This window comes from Nycticebus coucang, chromosome 7, assembly GCF_027406575.1.
Source record: "Nycticebus coucang isolate mNycCou1 chromosome 7, mNycCou1.pri, whole genome shotgun sequence".
Taxonomy (NCBI): domain Eukaryota; kingdom Metazoa; phylum Chordata; class Mammalia; order Primates; family Lorisidae; genus Nycticebus; species Nycticebus coucang.
Window position 1 is genome coordinate 34,473,918 of NC_069786.1, and position 12,493 is coordinate 34,486,410.

Here is a 12,493-nt window from a genome sequence, read left to right on the forward strand (position 1 = left end):
TGCATATTATACTATCTATGTTAGTTTAATTTAGGTGAGATTTTTTACTACAAATTCAAATTCCCAAAAATTGATTACATTACTGTACAACCTGAAGGGCTCTTTGATTATGCCACATTTACTAGTGTTGACATCTTAAAGGACCTATTTAATTATAAATAGGAATTATATCAATTGTAAATGGTTAAAATCCTATCTTAAAATATGTGAATTTAACTCAAGGGTGTGTATGTCATTTGTATTTCATAATCCACTGTTCTTATTATATTTAATTATATCTTGAAATTGCATACTTATTTGTGTTTAAATGATGATTAGAATATTTTATTTACAATTTGCAAATATAATTGCTTCACTATTTTTCATTAAAAATAACATCTTAACATGTGAAACAGATAATGCTATTATGCGTGCAGATAAATGTATTATTCCAAAACAAAACAAATAGATTTTTTCTTTTATGTCTATAGAAGCTAAATCTCTTCCATGTTTCTTTTTATTACATTTAATATTCATTTTTAATGGAAATACTAAATGTAGTATATATCATAGAAAATAATCATGTCAATCATTTCTGTTTTGTTTTCAACTTCACTGTCTATCAACAGTCTCTATTAATTTTGTTAAAGACTGCTTATAATCTCTTTATTTAGAAGACAGTATGCCTTTCTCCTGAAATCAGTTAGTTGTGATACTCCTACACAAGCCTATAAAGGTTTATCTCACATGCACTTGAAGTTCTTTCTTGTACTTTAACTTAAGAGTTTAGAATTAATACATTTAAAAAATCTTATGTGTTTTAATTTTGAGTATGATAAATATTGATAAATATAACCAACATGAACAAAAATTCTTTTGGGGTTTAATGATGTTTAGCTGTATAAAGGGGGCCTGAAGCCAAAGATTTATGGTACTATTGTTTTAGAGAAAAAGTAATAAATTTTAAAAAGGTTATTGTTTAGATAGTAGGAATAATATCATAAAGGCAACTGCTGAGTCCCTATCTTGGGCACACAGGCTATTTCTCATGTTTTTAAGTATGTAACAGGTGTTTCTGAAGATGAGCTACTACCCAGAATGTAAAAATTCTTAATTATTAGTTGGAATTAAATTAATCCAGTGGTTTTCTCATGTGTAGTATAAGCTATTTGGCATTTGAGAGACACAAAAACTTGGAAAACTTCATTATTTGATAGTTTGATGGATAAAAATCTTTCCAACATTGAACGTGGTGAGGAGAAAAAAATATATATACAGCAAGGGTTCATATCTTTGGTGTTACAAAAGATGAAATTTCTGACTCAGAAATAAAAAAAAAAAAGAGTTTAGGATACCAGGAAGATCCCAAAGGAGATGATCACAACACATTCACTTTCACCACTACCCTCCAGCACCCACAGAGAATTTTCTGACCAGAAGTCCTACTGAATGAGTAGAAGTGGCAGAAAGAGCAAAAAGGCAAATATGACTCCAGGAACATGGGGGGTGTAGTTTCGGATTGTTAAGAACACAAGATATTCAAGGATTTCACAGTAATGGGGTTTCAAAAAAGGTATCAAATCTCCCTGGTGGTCTAGTGCTTAGGAATTAATACTATATATTTCTTTTAAAAATAGCATCAGCAGTGCTGAGGTAGAAAAAGGAGTGAAGGATAACTTGTGAGAAGAATAGATATGTGGTGTAAGGAGAACACAATTTTAAACTGAGCTCTAGGCAGAAGAAACAATTGAAGAGAGTAACTCTAAATAGATGAGAAGAAACTAATTCTGAAGTCCAGCAGACTTCATATACATAATATATGTATATACAATATGTATATACAATATACATAAATTATGTATATTATTACATATAATTTATGTATATCTTATATAAATACATAGCAAAAGAGATGAAGGAGGAGATAGAGAGAATGCAATGGGGAGTAGAAAATTTGCAGGATGCATTTTTTTTCCTCCAATTTTCCAATAATAAATTTTTGTGAAAAAGGCTAAGGTATTTATTGGGGTGAGTGAAATGTATAAATAGGGACAGATCATTCCTTTATACCTGATCATGTCTTCATAGATTCCATGGGGTGATTTACAATTTGAGAACTGACTGAGGGGTAAGTAGGGTGATGAATGGTAATCTAATTGGACATATTAAGTAATTGCAGAATTTTGTAATCAGTATAGATGAAGTGACTGTGGGAATTAATATCTGCTACATTACTAGCAGATGTCTCTTCTGCCAAAATCCCTTTCTCTCTTTACCCTGAACTGTATTCCTTCTTCACTTTGTTTTGGTCAGTCAAGTACTGAAACTTGTTTCATCTTTAGGACCGTTTTTAAGGAAGACAGACACTGGAATTTCTAATTTGTCAAGTGAATATGAACGTTTCTGACAAATTTTCCTCAGGCTAAAAGTCCTGATAAAGAGAGAAAAGAAAATATTATAGTGCAAATAAAGATAAGCCAAGGGAAAAATACTAAATTTTTCTGCCCAGATAGTCCAAAAGAAAATGTAAGTTTACAAAATGTGAGTGAAACATATCACAGCCACACCAGGAATAGCAATGAGATACTACAAAGATGAGACAGGGATTGGAGGATCAAAATAACTGTACCGGGTGGCGCCTGTGGCTCAGTGAGTAGGGCGCCAGCCCCATATGCCGAGGGTGGCGGGTTCAAACCCAGCCCCGGCCAAACTGCAACCAAAAAATAAGCCGGGTGTTGTGGCGGGCGCCTGTAGTCCCAGCTGCTCGGGAGGCTGAGGCAAGAGAATCGCGTAAGCCCAAGAGTTAAGAGGTTGCTGTGAGCCGTGTGATGCCACGGCACTCTACCCGAGGGCGGTACAGTGAGACTCTGTCTCTACAAAAAAAAAAAAAAAAAAAAAACAAAATAACTGTACCAAGACAGAAAAGTCAAACCACTCTCTCCTTCATATACTCTTTTAATTTTACTATTTATTCTACTTTCTTATGGCATGTCAATTAAAATATTTAATGACATATGATGAAAGATATAAAGATTGGCCTCTTTATCTTAGGATGTTTCTTTTAGATAGCCTAAGTAAATTCTCTCTTCCTACACCCCTTACCCAACTTATAACAAAGGAAAACTTACAAAAAAAAAAGCATTAAATTTGCTGTCATAACTCTCATTTTTTACTTTGAAGCCCATCTTTTATTTAATTATTTCATTTACTGCTTAGATTCCAAGGGTATGCAAACCCAGAAGGAATGATCTCTAGCCATGCTTATGATTTCCGTTAGCTTGTCGCTTGTGGAATTTTTCAGTTTTGCTATGCACCTAGGAAGAAACAAACACCAGTTCTCTTTCCTTTAGGGAGCTTCAAACCATGAGCTCTACAGTCTACTTAAAAGTGGCCCAAGAAAGTTCATGTACTTCCCAAGGGGAGCACTTTATACTCATCTCAACAGGGAAGGAAGCATATCACTCACTCTTCCCAAATCTATTCACTCAACTGGTTACACAACCAGAAGAGGAATATAAAATCATTAACCTTATAAAAAGAATTCCTCATGTCACTGCCCTTGGCCTGACATCTAAACTCCTAAGTTATGAAAGGAGGATCTCTAAAAGGGAAATAAATAAAAAAATATGAAGTTTGGGTTTTTTCCCATCAAAAAAAGAAGAAAAAATAATTTCTGGCAACACCCATCTTCACTCTGTAAATAAACTTTTTACCTTGGTGTAATTAAAAAAATTAGTAATAATTACTATTGACATCTGAATTAAACAACCAAAATTATAAAAGCACTTCAAATAATTTATATTTTGTTCTGCTATAAACTCTTAACCACAGTGTTATCACAATCTCCCCACATATACTAACTTCTAATCATACTACCTTTTTTGTACTTTGCTAAATTTTGACTCAAAAATACCATTGATTTTTGTGTGTGCTTATGTACTCAACAAAGCACTGCATCTCCATATTTCACTGACTGCAGAAGCAGAGAATGAATACCTAGATGAAAAATCTGATAGGGAGAAACATTATCCGTTCTTCCTGAGACCTTACATATTCCTTTTCTTCATTATTTATATATGCTATAGGGAAGTCTGCTTAATAGATAAACAGTTGGATAAAAGTCCTTATATGACAGCCTGGCTTATGGTAAATGGACCCAGAAAAATCTTCCTTCTGTGGCTTAAAAGGCACCCTATCAGTGAATAAACTTCAATTGTGAGACAAATCACACTTAAAAAATGTGGCTAAGGAGGGGAGGGGCAAGATGGCAGCCGAGTAAAAGCTTCCTTGCATCTGGGCACCGTAAGTCTGGGGAGATAGGACTCCAGGCATCTCTGGATGGTGGGATCTGCCTATATCACACCTGTGAAGATACAGGGAGTCAGCGAGAGACTTCTGGACCCCAAGAGGAGGACTAAAACACTGGAAAACCGGCAAGTGGTCGCGTGTGTTCAATCCGTCTAAACCCGCCCGCAACTGTAAGCCAGAAAGGCCTTACCTGTGAACTGTTTTGGTGTCTTTGGACTTGTCACTCAGCTGAACTGCCTTGGGGAGAGCCTGAGCGGGAGTGCAGAGAACTTTGGCCTTTGTCTAGGGCTGCAGTCTGAGCCGCTGAGCCAGACGGAGCTAATAGTGTTTGGCTCTGGGTCACAGGCAGCCATTGTGAGCGATCTGCCCTGGCAAGCTCTGCCCTCAGGGTCGCAGAGCTGGAATTGGGTGGGAGCTGGTAACCCAGCGACCAAGTAGCCTAAGGGTGGGGTCTGAGCCACCTTGCAGCCCTAACCCTCAGGGGCAGAGTGAGACCGGTTTTGGCACACTGGGTAAGTGGATAGCCACTTCAGCAGTGATTCCAGCGACAAGCACTTCCCTGGGAAAGCTTCTGCTCAGCAAGTGAACAAGTTCAAAGTGCCTTTTAAGTGGGCTGAACAGAGATTTAGGTTATCTACCTGCTGGGGTTTGAGAAACTAGCAGCCTCCAGTTGTATCAGAACTGTGATTAACATCTCATACCCCAGAAGACCACGTGTTGCCCAGACAATATTCAATAACATATACATACTGCTTTGTTTTGGGTTGTGTTTTTTTTTTTTTTTTTGGTTTGGTTGTTTTTTTTTGTTTATTTTGATGTTGTGGATGGTTGCTTTGTTTTTTAAGTTCAACCTTTTCCATACAGATCCTTTTTCTTTCTCAATTTTTCTGGTTTAATTATAATTTCCCATTGCTGCCTATTTCAATACTTAGAACTTCATTTTTGTTAGTGTTTCTACCACTATTATTTGGTTTTTCCAGCCAATTTTATCCCGTAAAGTTTTTTATTTGCTTGTTTTGGTTTGATTTATACCATTTTTGTCTTTCCTCTCTACTTGGTGGAGGTGGGGTACTGTGTCTGATCAGGTTAGCAAAGAGCTGCTGACCTCAAGGGAACCACCCAACTGGGCACCCCCAGAAGGTGTTTTTTTTTTAAGGTTGTATCAAAGTACCCTACTGTACACCTATATTGCTCTGTCTCCCTCTTTCTCTGCCTCTCTTCTTTTTGTCAATATTCCTTTTACCCACCCCCTCTCCTTTCTCTATTTTTCATTATTTTTCTTATCACTCGGTCCTCCATTCTTTCATCCCTTTTTTGCTCTTCAACCTTCTCACCCTTCTGGTCCTGTAACCCTTAGTCCACAGGCACGAGAACTTAAAGAGCAAGAGGAAGTGAAAGGAAAATTAGGGCAAGGAAACAGATAAAAGAAATCACCCATGAGGAAGAATCAGCAGAAAACTCCAGGCAACATGAGGAACCAGTCCAGAACAACCCCGCCAAGGGACCATGAGTTAGCTACTGCAGAGGATTCCACCTATGAAGAAATGTTAGGAATGACAGAAAGGGAATTTAGAATACACATGTTGAAAACAATAAAGGAAACTGCTAATGAAGTGGAAAATAACCAAAAGGAAATTCAAAAACAGAATCAAATAAGAGGTGAACGATATGAAGAATATAAAAAGGATATAGCAGAGCTGAAGGAACTGAAACAGTCAATTAGGGAACTTAAAGATGCAATGGAAAGTATCAGCAACAGGTTAGACCATGCAGAAGAAAGAATTTCAGAGGTAGAAGACAAAGTTTTTAAGATAACTCACATAGTAAAAGAGGCAGAGAAGAAGAGAGAGAAAGCAGAATGTTCACTGTCAGAATTATGGGACTTTATGAAGCATTCCAACATACGAGTTATAGGAATAAGAGAAGGGAAAGAAGAATGCCCCAGAGGAATGGAAGCCATACTAGAGAATATTCTAAAAGAAAATTTCCCAAATATCACAAAAGATTCTGACACACTGCTTTCAGAGGGCTATCGGACCCCAGGTCGCCTCAACTCTAACCGAGCTTCTCCAAGACACATTGTGATGAACCTGTCCAAAGTCAAGACAAAAGAAAAGATTCTGCAAGTGGCCAGGAGTAAGCACCAGTTGACCTACAGGGACAAATCCATCAGAGTGACCGTAGACTTCTCTAATGAAATTTTGAAGCAAGAAGACAATGGTCATCTACCTTTAATCTACTTAAACAGAAAAATTTCCAGCCCAGAATTCTGTACCCTGCTAAGCTAAGCTTCAAAATTGACAGAGAAATCAAATCATTTACGGATATACAAACATTGAGGAAATTCACCACAACAACACCAGCTCTACAGGAAATACTTCAACCTGTTCTGCACACTGACCACCACAATGGATCAGCAGCAAAGTAAGAACTCAGAAATTAAAGGACAGAACCTAACCTCCACACTGATGCAAAAGATAAAACTAAGCAATGGACTCTCACAAAATAAGATGAATAGAATACTTCCACACTTGTCAATTATCTCAATAAATGTTAATGGCTTGAATTCCCCACTAAAGAGACATAGATTGGTTGACAGGATTAAAAAACACAAGCCATCCATTTGCTGTCTGCCAGAAACACACCGGGCTTCAAAAGACAAATTAAAGCTCCGAGTCAAGGGTTGGAAGACATTTTTCAGGCAAATGGAATTAGAAGAAAAGAGGAGTTGCAATCTTATTTTCACATACATGTGGATTTAAAGCAACTAAAGTCAAAAAAGACAAAGATGGTCACTTTATATTGGTCAAGGGAAAAATACAACAAGAAGACATTTCAATTCTAAATATTTATGCACCCAATTTAAATGCTCCCAGATTCTTGAAACAGACCTTACTCAGTCTGAGCAATATGATATATGATAATACCATAATAACAGGGAACCTTAACACTCGTCTTACAGAGCTGGACAGATCCTCTAAACAGAAATTAAACAAGGATATAAGAGATTTAAATGAGACCCTAGAGAAACTGTGCTTGATAGACGCAAATAGAACACTCCATCCCAAAGATAAAGAATATACATTCTTCTCATCACCCCATGGAACATTCTCCAAAATTGATCATATCCTGGGACACAAAACAAATATCAACAGAATCAAAAGAATTGAAATTTTACCTTGTATCTTCTCAGACCATAAGGCACTAAAGGTGGAACTCAACTCTAACAAAAATGCTCGACCCCACCCAAAGGCATGGAAATTAAACAATCTTCCGTTGAATAACAGATGGGTGCAGGAAGAAATAAAACAGGAAATCATTAACTTCCTTGAGCATAACAACAATGAAGACACAAGATACCAAAACCTGTGGGATACTGCAAAAGCAGTTTTGAGAGGAAAATTCATCGCTTTAGATGCCTACATTCAAAAAACAGAAAGAGAGCGCATCAACAATCTCACAAGAGATCATATGGCATTGGAAAAAGAAGAACAATCTAAGCCTAAACTCAGTAGAAGAAAAGAAATATCCAAATCAAATCACAGATCAATGAAATTGAAAACAAAAGAATCATTCAGAAAATTAATGAAACAGGGAGTTGGTTTTTTGAAAAAATAAATAAAATAGATAAACCATTGGCCAGACTAATGAGGAATAGAAAAGTAAAATCTCTAGTAACCTCAATTAGAAATGATAAAGGGGAAATAACTGATCCCACAGAGATACAAGAGATCATCTCTGAATACTACCAGAAACTCTATGCCCAGAAATTTGACAATGTGAAAGAAATGGATCAATATTTGGAATCACACCCTCTCCCTAGACTCAGCCAGGAAGAAATAGAGCTCCTGAACAGACCAATTTCAAGCACTGAGATCAAAGAAACAATAAAAAATCTTCCAACCAAAAAATGCCCTGGTCCAGATGGCTCCACTCCAGAATTCTATCAAACCTTCAAGGAAGAGCTTATTCCTGTACTGCAGAAATTATTCCAAAAAACTGAGGAAGAAGGAATCTTCCCCAACACATTCTATGAAGCAAACATCACCCTCATACCAAAACCAGGAAAAGACCCAAACAAAAAGAAGAATTTCAGACCAATCTCACTCATGAACATACATGCAAAAATTCTCAACAAAATCCTAGCCAATAGATTACAGCTTATCATCAAAAAAGTCATTCATCATGATCAAGTAGGCTTCAACCCAGGGATGCAAGGCTGGTTTAACATATGCAAGTCTATAAACATTATCCACCATATTAACAGAGGCAAAAATAAAGATCACATGATCCTCTCAATAGATGCAGAAAAAGCATTTGATAAAATCCAGCATCCTTTTCTAATTAGAACACTGAAGAGTATAGGCATAGGTGGCACATTTCTAAAACTGATTGAAGCTATCTATGACAAACCCACAGCCAATATTTTACTGAATGGAGTAAAACTGAAAGCTTTTCCTCTTAGAACTGGAACCAGACAAGGTTGTCCTCTGTCACCTTTACTATTCAACGTAGTGCTGGAAGTTCTAGCCAATACAATTAGGCAAGACAAGGAAATAAAGGGAATCCAAATGGGAGCAGAGGAGGTCAAACTCTCCCTCTTTGCTGACGACATGATCTTATACTTAGAGAACCCCAAAGACTCAATCACAAGACTCCTAGAAGTCATCAAAAAATACAGTAATGTTTCAGGATATAAAATCAATGTCCACAAGTAGGTAGCCTTTGTGTACACCAATAACAGGCAAGATGAGAAGCTAATTAAGGACACAACTCCCTTCACCATAGTTTCAAAGAAAATGAAATACCTAGGAATATACCTAATGAAGGAGGTGAAGGACCTCTATAAAGAAAACTATGAAATCCTCAGAAAGGAAATAGCAGAGGATATTAGCAAATGGAAGAACATACCATGCTCATGGATGGGAAGAATCAACATTGTTAAAATGTCTATACTTCCCAAAGCAATCTACCTATTCAATGCCATTCCTATCAAAATACCAACATCGTACTTTCAAGATTTGGAAAAAATGATTCTGCGTTTTGTATGGAACCAGAAAAAGCCCCGTATAGCTAAGGCAGTTCTCTGTAACAAAAATAAAGCTGGGGGCATCAGCATACCAGATTTTAGTCTGTACTACAAAGCCATAGTGGTCAAGACAGCATGGTACTGGCACAAAAACAGAGACATATACACTTGGAATTGAATTGAAAACCAAGAAATGAAACTAACATTTTACAACCACCTAATCTTTGATAAACCAAACAAGAACATACCTTGGGGGAAAGACTCCCTATTCAATAAATGGTGTTGGGAGAACTGGATGTCTACATGTAAAAGACTGAAACTGGACCCACACCTTTCCCCACTCACAAAAATGGATTCAAGATGGATAAAGGACTTAAATTTAAGGCATGAAACAATAAAAATCCTCCAAGAAAGCATAGGAAAAACACTGGAAGAGATTGGCCTGGGGAAAGACTTCATGAAGAAGACTGCCATGGCAATTGCAACAACAACAAAAATAAACAAATGGGACTTCATTAAACTGAAAAGCTTCTGTATAGCTAAGGAGACAATAACCAAAGTAAAGAGACAACCTACACAATTGGAAAGGATATTTGCATATTTCAATCAGACAAAAGCTTGATAACTAGGATCTATAGAGAACTCAAATTAATCCACATGAAAAAAGCCAACAATCCCATAGATCAATGGGCAAGAGACATGAATAGAACTTTCTTTAAAGACGACAGACGAATGGCTAACAAACACATGAAAAAATGTTCATCATCTCTATATATTAGAGAAATGCAAATCAAAACAACCCTGAGATATCATCTAACCCCAGTGAGAATGGCCCACATCACAAAATCTCAAAACTGCAGATGCTGGCGTGGATGTGGAGAGAAGGGAACACTTTGACACTGCTGGTGGGACTGCAAACTAGTACAACCTTTCTGGAAGGAAGTATGGAGAAGCCTCAAAGCACTCAAGCTAGACCTCCCATTTGATCCTGCAGTCCCATTACTGGGCATCTACCCAGAAGGAAAAAAATCCTTTTATCATAAGGACACTTGTACTAGACTGTTTATTGCAGCTCAATTTACAATCGCCAAAATGTGGAAACAGCCTAAATGCCCACCAACCCAGGAATGGATTAACAAGCTGTGGTATGTGTATACCATGGAATGCTATTCAGCCATTAAAAAAAATGGAGACTTTATATCCTTCGTATTAACCTGGATGGACGTGGAAGACATTATTCTTAGTAAAGCATCACAAGAATGGAGAAGCATGAATCCTATGTACTCAATTTTGATATGAGGACAATTAATGACAATTATGGTTATGGGGGGGAAACAGAAAGAGGGAAGAAGGGAGTGGTGTGGGGCCTTGGTGTGTGTCACACTTTATGGGGGCAAGACATGATTGCAAGAGGGACTTTACCTAACAACTGCAATCATTGTAACCTGGCTTATTGTACCCTCAATGAATCTCCAACAATAAAAAAAAAAATGTGGCTAAGATGAGTAATCTCTCATCTAAAACTATACATTTAGCTGAGTGCTGTGGCTAAGTGGTTAGTGTCCTGGTCCTGGACACCAGGGGTGATGAGTTCCAACCTTGCCTGGGCCTGATTAACAGCAACAAAAAAAAAAAAAAAAAAAAAAGAAGAAAAAGAAAAATAAAAAAAGAGCTGCCCATTTGTTTATCCTAATGGAATTATTTTACTTAATTAAATTCACTAACTTTGAGAATAGAATAAAGTACCTACTTATTTGTATCATGAAGAATTTTAGTTTCAAATGTCTTGCATTATACAGAAAAAAACTTTGAGGCATAGGTTTTATTTTTAAGATATTCAACTGCTATAATTTTTATACTATTACCACAAAATAAAGGTTATGACAGAATCTTTATTCACAAACGCACTATTCTGTGCCCAAGAATATGGTTGAGATAGTCACAATAGAAAAATTAACAATTTAGGTTAAAAGAGGCAAAATAACAGTTTGAGTTACTTTTATTGTTATTCAGCATCTAGTATTGATATCACTAAGCAGAATAAAATGTCTGTATTTTTTGGAAGACTTACTGCTTCAACCGGCCACATATGAGATTAATAAACACCTACCATGTGCTAAGTATCATATTTCATAAACCCAAACACACCAATTTATTTATCACTTTTGAAAGCGTATTTTCACTGTAACTTATTAACTTCCCATGGTTCTTTTTGATGAATTTTCTTTTAAAATCTGTTTTCTATATTTATTACTCAGTTCCTGAACATTCTAGCTTGATATTTTTATCTTAAATCTGGTTTAATGCCTTTATAATATTCTCTTCACCTGCCTTCAAACAACTGACAAAACATACCCATTTCTTGGTCTTTCTGTAATTTTCTTCCCTCCTTTCTTCAAAACACTAATTCATGTCCCTCCACTTACTCCCTGTATCTTTCTACATCTCTAATCTCTTACAGGTTATTCAATTCACAAATGTACTTGGCTTTCTCTAAACTACAGTGTCAACCTTAGACGCTAATCTACTCAAGTGTTTGTGCAAAGCCATTGTAGCAGCTCTTACAGCCTATGGCTAGGAGGAGTGAGAGTTATAAAAAATACCTGTATAGCTCAATAATGGAACACCTTGGTGAAAAGGGCATGGAGAGAGGGATTTAGCTCTCCTAGCAAGCATGAGAGCTCATGAGATGAGAGCAGTGGTGAATTGCCAGTCTCTACACCTGTGGTGTTCAGCGGCACGAGGTCAGCCTTATCTTAGGCTGGAGGAGCAGGTAGTTGGGAGCATGCGCATTCTATCACGGACCCGCTTACTCTGACGCTGTCTCCTCTCCTGCCTACAGAACGCCAGCATGACGTCTCTGCTGAAGATCACCAAGCTCTACTAAAGACTAAATTCTATCTATTCTAAGACTGCTTTACTCTCTCAAAGTCTCTCTCTCTCTTTCTCTCTCCAGCCAAAGTAAAGCCCTCAGGCACCTAAGAGCAATTGTTCCTGAGCAAGGTATCTTAGTGGTCTGCATCCGGAACCTAGTTAAGCCAGGCCCAAGACCTGGCCAGTCCTGGGCCCTGACAAGCCATATTGGCTAAGGTGGGATAGTAACTTCTCAACCTTCCTTACAGCTACAAAATAATGTCTTTGCCTTCTGCACTCTTCCTTAACTCTGCGTAGTATCTC

At 37.1% G+C, this 12,493-nt stretch overlaps 1 protein-coding gene across 1 annotated transcript in view; it reads right to left on the minus strand.

Moving 5' to 3' along the window:
- LRP1B (LDL receptor related protein 1B) overlaps positions 1-12,493 on the minus strand; it is a 2,318,354-nt gene that overhangs the window by 410,404 nt on the left and 1,895,457 nt on the right. The gene's annotated exons all lie outside the window — the stretch shown is intronic.